Raw genomic sequence first — 12,252 nt, 5'->3', positions numbered from 1 at the left:
CCCTCCAGCTCGCTGGTATAAAACAGGGCAAGTGCTTTCCAACCCAAGAGCAACGGGCCAGTGACCAATGGGCATTGCGGATGGCATTCCTGGGAGCGCGGCCCCTGGAGCAATGGGTGACTGAGTTGGACAGGCTGGTCCAGCAGGAGATAGAGCTGGACAATCATTATCGGGCTCTGCAATGGCACGCAGAGCAGGGATATTTAGGGGAGACAACAGAATGCTCTCCGGAGGGATATGACTTTGGAGGCCCTGGATTGCTGTGGGAGAGCCTTACAGATCGTTTTGTGTTTGGCGATGAAGGGGAACCTACCCTTGAGGACCTGCCAGAATATAGAGAGGCTATGCTCGGTCTTGCAGGAGTCTCGGAGCTTAAACCTGATCTGGACCATTTGTTAAGGAAGGAACAGCATCTGGAAAGGACACGTTCAGCAGCATGCCAGAGAATCGGAAGTGGAAACTCCGGAGATTGTTGTCCCCAAACCTGAAGTGCTGACAACAGGGCAGAGTTCTGTTAACTTCTACCCAGCACCAACAGTGGTTTTGGCCTTCTTGAGAGAAGAGGTAGTCGGCCTTTCTCCCACAACACTGACAGGGACATGTGATTTTCTGCCAGCAGCATCTATGGAGTTACAACAAACTTCTCCAGCTGAAGATCTGGTAACTGAACAGAGGGCCCAAGACCTCTGTCCCACACTTTTAGCAATTCCAGAGACTGGGGATTTAATAGACGTTTCTGTAGAGGAGGAAGCACCTAGAAAACCCCCAGCAGAAGTACTGGCAACCGGACAGAGGGTCCAAGACCTCTGCCCCACACCTGTAGCAATTCTGGAGGCCCAGGGTGAGGAGGTGGCAGTCTATCACGAGCTGCAGATCAGAATCCATGGAGAGGATGCAGTCGTCGCCTCACAACTGCAGCTTGATCTGGTGTCGCTGGATGGACCTGTGGTCTCCATACACAAAATACCAGCAGAAGTGCTAGCAACCGGGAAGAGTGCTACCAACCTCTGCCCAGCACCGGCAACAACTGCGGAGTTCCAGGGAGCAGGGGCAGTCAGGCTCTCTCCCCAACAGTTAGCTGGAGCAGATGATGTATGGAAGCTCCTACGCCCAGCTGAACTGCTGGCAACGGAGCAGAGCGCTCCTGGCCTCTGCCCACAACAAACAGAGGACAGATTTCCTGTAAAGGTGGATGGCACTTCAGTCTCCACCTGTATACCCCAGGGATTCTGGGCAGTAGGCCCAGATGTCCAACAGTATGATGGACTGAGCTCAAACACCCTGTCTTCTCTCCTGCGACTAATGTGACTCCAGGGGGAAGGACCGGTCCACACCTCTCCCCAGGGTCAGGCATGTTCTCTGAGAGAGGCAGAGGTTGGCTGGGTGAGGAATACTCTGTTTGGGACACTTTATTTGGGGTACTGTGTGGATACCAGCATTAGAGGACTGGATCCCCTGACTACCTTCGGAGTCAACCCGTCTCCTGTGTTAGTCTCCTGCCGAAAGGGGAGAAATGTGACAGACCTAGCTGGGACCGAGGCTCTTGGAGGGGACTGAATGCAAGCCTCTTGCCTTGTGATTATGGGCCCTCGCACTTGGGGGAATGGTGCTCTTTGTGAACTGTATGCCTGGGGACCCCTGAGGTGGTGTTACTGGGATTCAGGTCCGTGCCCCCCCCCCCCCCCCAAGACACACAGACTTTGGATATGTAAATGCCATGTTAGCAATAGGCTAAATCACACTATTGGGACACAAACTCTTAGATGCTAATATAATCACCTCCAGCCATCCTGACTGTCTTGTATAATGTAAATGAGTCTAGTCTGTCTTGACACAGATTCTAAAGAGTATTTCACCTATTGTTGTTTTGTTGTTTGTGCTAATTAACCTGCAATTGAATTCGGCAGGAGTCGAAAAGTCTTATCCGTCAGTCAAGTAATCTGAGTGTTGATTTAGATAATTAGCTCATGCTAATTAGGTTAGGTTTTAGTCACCCCGCTGTATATATTTTGTGTGAGATCTCAAATAAAGGTAATTTCCTGATGTCTTCCAAGCCTGGTGTCGTCTAGTGCTTGGGGGTGCCTATAGCCAGATCCATTGGACTTGTGTTCCAGGACATAGGAAGCGGTATATAGACGGAAGCACTCAATCGGAGTGTGGGATCGGTTCCGTCACAGGAGGCTCCTGTAGAACTGAACGCACCAAGAGTAGATCCCACGGCGGTAGAAGCAAGCGCACCAGTGGAGGCAGATGTCGAACCTCTTGATTAAGAGTACGCACCAGGGAGTGCGAGACTAGGGGACGCTGAAGAAAACAGATGTAGCACTGGCTCTTGAAGAGCATGCGCTATTTTCTTTTAATTTAATGTTACACCTAAACTGCAATTTGATTTGGGTATAATTATTCCAAATCTTGACCTCAGCATCAGTCTGACTGGACTATAGGGTGTTCAGCTTGGCCATAGGGGGCACTGTCTCTTCTGGCAGGCATGAAAACACAGTCTGGTTGGGTGCTTTAAGGTTACTTTCTCTCGGAGCCGGCCCACTGGGAGTGTCACTCTTGCTGTGCTTTCTGGGAAAGGGTACTTAAGATGCGGATGGCACGTGGTTTGGGGTTCCGGTCCAGAAGGATCTTCTGACTCCATGGTCCTGGTCCTCCTGACCAGCCCCCAGGAAGGCTATGGCCTGGGGTGCGGATCCACCCTTCTTAGCAAGAGCCTGGTAAGGCTGAAAGACCTGAGTGAATCCTATGTTGTGTGGTATCGCTGAACCGGCTGAAAGATACTGGTACCACACGAGTGTTCTACAAGTCCTAGTTTCCTATGTGTTCCACAACAGAGTCTGTGGCAGAGACTTATTCCTACGTGTTCTATGACAGAGTCTGTGGCAGGGACTTGTTCCTGATTTGAGCGCCCTGTTGGCTGCTAGGCCTTGTGAGAGAGGGACTATCCAACTTGAGTGAACATCCAGCTGTGAATGGCTATTGTCTGGATTTAGTCAAAGTAAGAGAGTTCTTTATTATTGACTTTGACACTAATGCCCCGTACACACGAGCGGACTTTTCAACATCCAAAGTCCGAAGGACCGAGTCCGTCAGACTATCCGATCGTGTGTGGGCTGCAACGGACTTTTGATTCGCCAAAGTCTGACGGACTTTAGAAATGAAGCATGCTTCAAATTTTCCCGAAGGAACTCCGCCGGACCCGGTCCCCTTCGAAAACTCCGCTCGTGTGTGTGCTACTCCGACGGACTAAAACCGACGCTAGGGCAGCTATTGGCTACTGGCTATGAACTTCCTTATTCGAGTCGGGTCGTACGTCATCACGTTCGAATCCGTCGGAGTTTAGTGTGATCGTGTGTGGCCAAGTCCGTTCGGCCGAAAAGTCTGTCAGAACTCCGTCGGAACTCCGGCGGAACTCCGGCGGAACTCCTTTGGAAGTCTGTCAGACATAAGTCCTCTCGTGTGTACGGGGCATAAGAGTACCTGGACTTTTCTCCTAACCCTCTGATCCTATACTAAGAGTCTGTTCGTCAACTCCGTTTTTGCAAATAAAAATCCCTTTAAGTGGATCTGTCGTCAGTCTCTAAAGTTTCTGGGCCATCTACCAGGGGAAACCCTTAGATGCAACTCGAGGTGAAGAAGGTAACGGTAAGCCCAATCAAACCAGCAGCTCCTTCGGGGGTTAGTGCTACACAGACAAGGCCAACACCTGGCCCTCGATGGTACTCAAGGCCATGTTCTGCTAAACCCCCCTTGAAAGAAAGTTGAAATCCAAGCTGCCGAGAAAGAACAAGGGTAAATGGCAAGCGCTTCACACCAGGATAGGTATGCTATCCATGTCTGGTGGTAAATCTTCCCAGAGGAAGGCTTCCTAGCCTTTAGCAGCATCCTAACTCCAGCACCTGGCTCAACCAGGCTTTCAAAAGCCAGCGACTGAAGCAGGATGGAAGATTGCCACTTGGGACAGTAGAACCTCCCTGAGAGGCAGTCGCCAAGGGACGTCAGTGACTAAGCACACCAGGTAGGTGTACTAAGACCAACAAGACCATCCGGGCCCACTAGAATGTCCGGAATCCCTTCGGCCTCAATCCTGCACAAAAGCCGTGGCAGAATCTTGAGAGGAGGAGAGGCATAGATCTGACTATACCGGTCCCACGGGGCCCCCAGAGCATCTGCAGTGTCCACCAGAGGAACCCGTGATCTTACCAGAAACCTCAGTACCGTTCCGTTAAGCCATGACGCCAACAGGTCTACCTCAGGACTGCCCCATCAGGGACATATCCGATGAAACATGTCCTGGTGGAGGGACCACCCTGTGGGCCAACACTAGCTGTCTGAGGCAACTGCCTCCCATTTCTGCAATTTTTCCACTCCTAGAATGCATACGGTGGAGAGGGCCAGAACAAGGTGCTCTGCCCACCTGAGGATGCTGGCTACTGTCAGGGCTGCCAACACACTCTTTTGTTCCTCCCTGGTGATTGACATAGACCACCGCCGTGGCATCATCTGACTGGATCCGTACCCGGAGCTGACGTCTATACATAGTCTGATCGCTCAGCAGTCCAGATTCCTCCAGCGTCCGATGACCCTGAGCAGAACCCAGTCCGAGGACACCTCCCCATCTGGACAGACTGGAATTGGTGGTGACCAATGTTGTCAGGAAAGGGTTCGCCCGTTGGTGACACTGTCGGTCTTTTGGATCGCAGTACCAGTGTCCACCAGCGGGTGTTTTCCAACACTCTGGATCTGTAGTGGAGGGATTCACCTGTTGGTGGAACTGTTGGATACTTTGGCTGTAATACCGGTGTCCACCAGCGGGTGTTTCCCGGCACTGTGCAGCAGACAGCACCTCCTGCGTTCAAGCGTCACTTGAGGTTAATTACAGGTATTCGTATAAATACCCGGCTGATGATTGCTCTCATTGCCCTGGTATCTTCGTTGTGCCCTGATATGGACCTGCGACCTTGATTCTGCAACCTGTGTACCTGATCCCGCCCTCCTGTTATCTTGCATCCCTGCCCTCTTGCCTGATCCCTTTGCACCTTCCACCATCGGCTGATTTCCTGTGTATGACCTTGGCCTGCCTTACGTTTGTGATTCTGGAACTGCCCTTGATTATCTGATGATCTCCTGTGAATCCTGGCCTGGCTACATTTAAGATTGTGGTACTTCCCTGATATTGTATATAGTTATTGTTGTTTGTGGGTCACTATTTGGTTGGTTGTTCACTGTTTCTATTGGAGGTGTTTATATATTGTTATCACTTATCCTTAACTTAATTATTTATTCACTTACATGCATTTTTGGTTCTCTTTGTACAATCCACACAGTCTGGTCATATCAATTCATGACAGTATACCAGATCCATCTCTGACCAGAAGTGGCTGCACAGGGGAACCTTCTCGGTTCTGTTTACGTTGCTGGGATGAATTCAGATGTAGATGCAGTGCAGTCCCTGGTCAGACAGAGGGTATTTGAGCCCACTTTTGTTATACCTGTACTTCAGGCATGGTCAGACCTGTTATGCCCAGCTTCTGTCAGCTCTCCACAACCCAGACCTGCTACTAAACACCTTTTCTTTTTCCTTTTACCCATGGCAACTTCAGCTACAGTCCAATATACCCTGCTTCCCATTAAGTATCAATACCCTGTTACTTCCTGCACCTATTCAGCCTCTAACCCACCTGCCTCTTCTCTACTACCAACAACTTCCCCACAGAAACTTCCTCTGGCCACTGTTCCCCCTTCCTTACCATATCTCAGCCCTTCGCTTCAGTATGCCTGACCTCCTACCTACAGTCCTACAGCCACCTACAGATCTCCAGGAGTTAAGCCAAAGAAGAAACAGAAGTTCTTCCCCACTCAAACGATCCTGCCAATCCAACCTGATTCCACATCATCAACCTGCGTCAGTCCACCTTCATGCCAGCTGAACCTGATGACCCACCTAATCCTGCTAACTCTTTTCCTGCTATCCAGCTTGAAGTTCCTGTGCCCCAGTCTGATGTTCCTTTTCCCAGGTTCCAGTCCGATGTTCAAATACCTGCTGAACAATCTGATGTACCTACTGTTCAGCCTGTTGTGCCAACGCCTGTGCCTGCTGTTCAGACTGACATCCCAGTGGCTGCTGCTCAGTCTGACATTCTGGTGCCTATGTTCCAGTCTGACATCCCGGTGCCCATGTTCCAGTCTGATGTTTCGGTGTACATGTTCCAGTCTGACGTTCCATTGACTGCTGTCCAGTCTGATGCACCTGCTGTTCAGCCTGTTGTGCCAGTGCCTGCCGTTCAGCCTGTTGTGCCAGTGTCAGCTGTTCAGCCTGTTGTGCCAACGCCTGTGTCTGCTGTCCAGTCTGACTTCCCAATGTCTGCTGTCCAGTCAGACATCCCGGCACCCTTGTTCCAGCCTGATGATCCTGTGCCCATATTCCAGTCTGATGTGTCTGTGTCCCCGCCGGAAGTACCGGTGTCCCAGCCTGAGGTCCCCATGTCCCAGCCTGAAGATCCAGTGTCCCAGCCTGAAGTTTCGGTCCCCGTCACCCGGTCTGTTAAGCCAGTGTCCGTCACCTGGTTTGTCAGACCAGTGCCCGGTGTCTAGCTCGCTGAACCGGGGCCTGTTACCCAGCCCACTGGGCTGGGGCCCGTTATCCAGCTTGCTGAGCCAGTGCCTGTTATCCAGCCTGCCCTTACAGTGCCCGCTTTCTAGTCTGATGTCTCAGTCCCTGCCTCCCAGTCTGATGTTTCTGTCAGAAACCATGAATCAGACCGAGACAGAAGTACAATTAAATCACACTTGTTTATTAAATAAAAATAAAAAGGTAAATAGAAAAAAATTTGTCAAAGCATAGCCAGAGTCCAGTAACTGGATAGAGTAGTCAGCCCGTTCAGAGTTCAATAACCAAATCGGGTAATCAGCCAGGCCAGAAGTCAGGGATCCAAGTAGAGCAACAGCAAGCAGGATAAGGAGTCAGAAGGGATGTCAGCAAGCCAGTCTTTTAACAGAACCACAGGAGATGGTTTCTAGGATGTGACCAAGGCGAAGGCAGAGGTGAAGTGAGCTGGACAGCTTTAAGTAGGCAGGTCAGACGAGCATCATCAGGAACAGCTGGTAACTGTGGAGAGAGATGAGAGCTGGCAATTAGCCGACAGCTGAGCAGCCAGCCTAGAGAAGGAAGGGCTAAGCCAGCCCTGACAGTACCCCCTCCTCAATGACCCCTCTCCCTCGGAGGGCCACCGGGCTTGAGGGGAAACCGTCTATGGAACTCGCGGAGGAGGACAGGGCCATGTACGTCCGAGGATGAAACCCAGGAGCATTCCTCCAGACCCTACCCCTTCCAATACACCAGGTACTGTATGCGCCCACGGAACCTACGGGAGTCAACAATGGATTGTACCTCATACTCCTCATGGTTCTCAACCTGAATAGGGTGAGGGCGTGACACCGAGGTGGTAAATCGGTTACAGACCAATGGTTTCACTAAGGAGACATGAAACACATTTGAGATGCGCATACTAGGAGGAAGGTCCAACGCGTAAGCCACTGGGTTAATCCTGCAAAGGATACGGAAAGGCCCAATAAACCGAGGTACAAACTTCAGTGAGGGAACACGAAGCCGGAGGTTGCGAGATGGCAGCCAGACCCTGTCCCCAACCTGATAGGAAGGCGCAAGCAGGCATCTGCAGTCAGCATGGAGTCTGTACCTATCATTAGCATGACGCAAAGCCTCCTGGACTTGTACCCAAGTGGAATGAAGACCACAGAGATGGAAACCATAATTCGCCATAAATGGAGACAATCAGGAGGCAGAATTCAAGGCACTGTTGTGAGCAAACTCTGTCCATGGTAATAGGTCTGACCATTTGTTATGGTGGTCAGAAATATAGCAACCTAGGAACCTGGACTTGTACCCAAGTGGAATGAAGACCACAGAGATGCTCCTCTAATGCAGGAATACTCTGTGGAACAAATGAGTCAGGCAACATGGAAGGTTGGAAACCATAATTCGCTATAAATGGAGACAATCAGGAGGCAGAATTTAAGGCACTGTTGTGAGCAAACTCTGCCCAGGGTAATAGGTCTGACCAGTTGTTATGGTGGTAAGAAATATAGCAACCTAGGAATTGCTCCAAAGACTGATTGGCTCGCTCTGTGGCCCCATTAGACTGCGGGTGATACGCAGAAGAGAATGCAAGCTGGATTCCCAACTGTGTACAAAAGGCTCATCCGAACCGGGAGACAAACTGACTGCCCCTGTCCGAGACAATCACCTTGGGTAGCCCATGTAAGCGAAAGATCTCCCGAGCAAAAATGGAAGCCAATTCCTTAGAGGTAGGCAACTTCTTAAGTGGAATACAATGACACATCTTTGAGAACCGGTCAACCACCGTAAGGATAACAGTGTTGCCTTGGGAGTTGGGCAACTCCACAATGAAATCCATTGACAGGTGAGCCCAGGGCCTCTCTCCATTGTGTATGGGTTGTAGGAGGCCCACTGGAAGGTGTCGTGGAGTCTTACTCTGAGCACACACGGGACAGGCAGCTACGAAGTCGGTAACATCAGCCCGTAGACTAGGCCACCAGAATTGTTGGGAAATGGCCCAAATGAGTTGATTCTTCCCAGGATGGCCAGCTGCCTTGGGAGAATGGTAAGTCTGGAGCACAACAGTACGGAGACTCTCTGGGACAAAGCAGCGGTCACAAGGTTTCTCAGGAGGAGCATGGACCTGAGCAGCAAGAATTTTGTCACCCAAAGGAGAAGTAAGACTGGTGTGAACCGTAGCCAAGATATGATCAGGAGGAATCACAGGAACCGGAACCGACTCCAACTTGGAAGTGGAGGAAAATTGCCGTGGCAAGGTATCAGCCCTTACATTCTTAGTACCGGATAAGAATGAGACAATGTAATTAAAGCTCGACAATAAAAGAGCCCATAGCGCCCTTCTGGCCTCAGACAAGAATGTAAGATTCTTATGGTCAGTAAGAATAAGAACAGGCACAGTGGTACCTTCAAGGAGATGTCTCCATTCTTTCAGGGCTAAAATGAACAGCTGTCACCAATCTCATAATTGTACTCAGCAGGTGACAATTTCTTGGAAAAGTAGTCACACGGATGCATAGCGCTCTAAGAGTTAGGACATTGAGATTGAAGGGTGCCAACTCCAGTCTCAGAAGCATCGACTTGTAGGATAAAAGGCAACATAGGATCAGGATGTGCCAACACAGGAGCAGAAACAGAAGCAGAAACAAAGGCAGCCTTGAGAGTCTCAAAGGCCTTAATGGACTCCGGAGACCAACTCTGTGGGTTACCGTCCTTTCTGGTCATATCAGTCAGGGGCTTGACCAGAGACTAGAAGTTACAAATAAACATCCGATAGTAGTTGGAAAAACCTAGGAAATGCTGCAGAGGACGTAAACCCACAGGTCGAGGCCACTGTAGGACTGCTGAAAATTTCTCTGGGTCCATCGAAAAACCAGCCCAGGAATGTAACCTGTTCACGATGGAAATCGCACTTCTCCAGTTTACAATAGAGATTGTTCTCTCTTAGTTTCTGAAGCACACGACAGACATCTGTGTGGTGGCTCTCCAGGGCCTTCGAAAATATGAGGATATCATCTAAATAAACCACCACACATAACTGCAACAAATCTCGGAGGACATCGTTAATAAATTCTTGGAAAACTGCCGAGGCATTACAAAGGTCAAAAGGCATTACCAGGTATTCATAATGGCCTGTTCTGGTTTTAAACGCAGTTTTCCACTCGTCACCCTCCTTAACCACTTGCTTACTGGGCACTTAAACACCCTTCCTGCCCAGACCAATTTTCAGCTTTCGGTGCTCTCACACTTTGAATGACAATTACTCAGTCATGCAACACTGTACCCAAATGAATTTTTTGTCCTTTTTTTCCCACAAATAGAGCTTTCTTTTGGTGGTATTTGATCACCTCTGGGGTTTTTATTTTTTGCGCTATAAATGAAAAAAGACCAAACATTTTGAAAAAAAACGCATATTTCTTTGTTTCTGTGACAGAGTTATGCAAATTATTAATTTTTCTTCATAAATTTTGGCCACAATTTATACTGCTACATATCTTTGGTAAAAATAACCCAAATTAGTGGATATTATTTGGTCTTTGTGAAAGTTAGAGAGTCTACAAGCTGTGGTGCAATTCGCACAAAATTGATCACATCTGATGTACTGGTGGACTATCTCGCTTCTTGTGACCCGAACAAGTCAGGAAAGTACAAATACCCCCCAAATGACCCCTTTTTGGAAAGTAGACATTCCAATTTAGTAAGAGGCATAGTGAGCTTTTTGATGTACAATTTTTCATTGTAATAGGTTATTTCTCTCACATGGCATGTGTATACCACAAATGACACCCCCCCAAAAATTCTGCTACTCCTCCTGAGTATTGCAATACCACATGTTTGGGACTTTTTCCCATCCTGGCCACAGAGAGGCCCAACATGCAGGTAGCGCCATCATGTGTTCTAGGAACATAAATTACACATCTAACTTGTTGACTATTTATTACACTTTTGAAGCACCAGGACAATGACACGTGACACTGATGACAGGTGGCAATGATGACACTTATACGTGGCACTGATGACACGTGGCACTGATGACAGATGGCACTAATATGTGGCACTGATGACAGATGGCACTAATATTTGGCACTGATGACACATGGCACTAATATGTGGCACTGATGACACGTGGCACTTATACGTGGCACTGATGACACGTGGCACTAATACATGGCACCGACAGATGGCACTAATACGTGGCACTAATACGTGCCACCGATGACAGGTGGCACTAATACATGGCACCGATGACGCGTGACACTGATGACAGATGGCACTAATAAGTGGCATTGATGACACGTGACACTGACAACAGATGGCACGTGACACTGACAGGTGGCACTGATGACAAATGGCACTGATACGTGGCACTGATGACAGATGGCACTAATACGTGGCACTGATGACAGATGGCACTATGTGGCACTGATGACACGTGGCACTATGTGGCACTGATGACACGTGGCACTGATGACAGATGGCACTGATGACAGATGGCACTGATGACAAATGGCACTGGGGACAAATGGCACTGGGGGCAGGTGGCACTGGGGGCAGGTAGCACTGGGGGGCAGGTAGCACTGGGGTGGATGGCACTGGGGGCAGGTAGCACTGGGGTGGATGGCACTGGGGGCAGGTAGCACTGGGGCGGATGGCACTGGGGCAGGATGGCACTGCTGGGGGGGATGGATGGCACTGCTGGGGGAGGATGGATGGCACTGCTGGGGGAGGATGGCACTTTTTTTTTACTTATTTATTTTTTTATCAAAGGAAAGCAGAACGGCTTCCGCTGCAGCTGTTCATCTCTCCCCTCTCACACTCTGTGTGAGGAGGGAGAGCGGCGCTGAGAGATGATCTCATATGTTTACATATGAGATCATCTCCCATTGGACACGCCGATCGCGCTGTAAACGGCCGCTGTGATTGGCCGTTTACAGCGATCTGTGTTTGCCTGTCCCCGGGGGGACACGGCGAACACAGAACTTCCGCGATGCGCACCCGCGGCGGCGCGCATTGTGGAAGTAAACATTAGGACGTCCAGGGACGGCCTCCCGGACGAACGCGCCTGCTCTACGGCCGTCATTCGGCTATAGGGCGGGCGCGAGGTGGTTAATGTGCACAAGATTGTATGCCCCTCTCAAGTCAAGCTTTGTGAAAACCGTTGCTCCCTTGAGGCGGTCAAACAACTCTGTAATCAATGGAATCGGGTAGGCATTCTTAATTGTGACACGATTGAGACCCCTATAATCTATAAAAGGTCTCAGTTCACTGCTCTTCTTCTTCACAAAGAAGAAACCAGCACCAGGAGGAGACGAGGATTTGCGGATGAAACCTCGAGAAAGTTTGTCAGCAACATGGGGTGACTGGGGACAAAGAGAAGGCTAACTTATTAAATACTTTCTTCAGCTCTGTGTATACAAAGGAGCATGCGGGAGCTCATGTCCATAATGGGGGTGGTAGTGACGCAGCCCCAAATCCACAATGGCTCAAAAGTGATATGGTCCAGAAATATTTGGACAGAATAAAGGTGGATAAAGCACCTGGACTTGATGGCATCCACTCACGGATCCTAAAAGAATTGAGCTCTGTAATTTCAAAGCCATTGTATCTAATTTTTAGGGACTCATTAATGACAGGAATAGTACCACTGGATTGGC

This window comes from Lithobates pipiens, unplaced genomic scaffold, assembly GCF_037356315.1.
Source record: "Lithobates pipiens isolate NorthernLeopardFrog02 unplaced genomic scaffold, aLitPip1_a1.2 Scaffold_8, whole genome shotgun sequence".
NCBI lineage: Eukaryota > Metazoa > Chordata > Amphibia > Anura > Ranidae > Lithobates > Lithobates pipiens.
Note: the sequence above shows the minus strand (reverse complement) of the source record.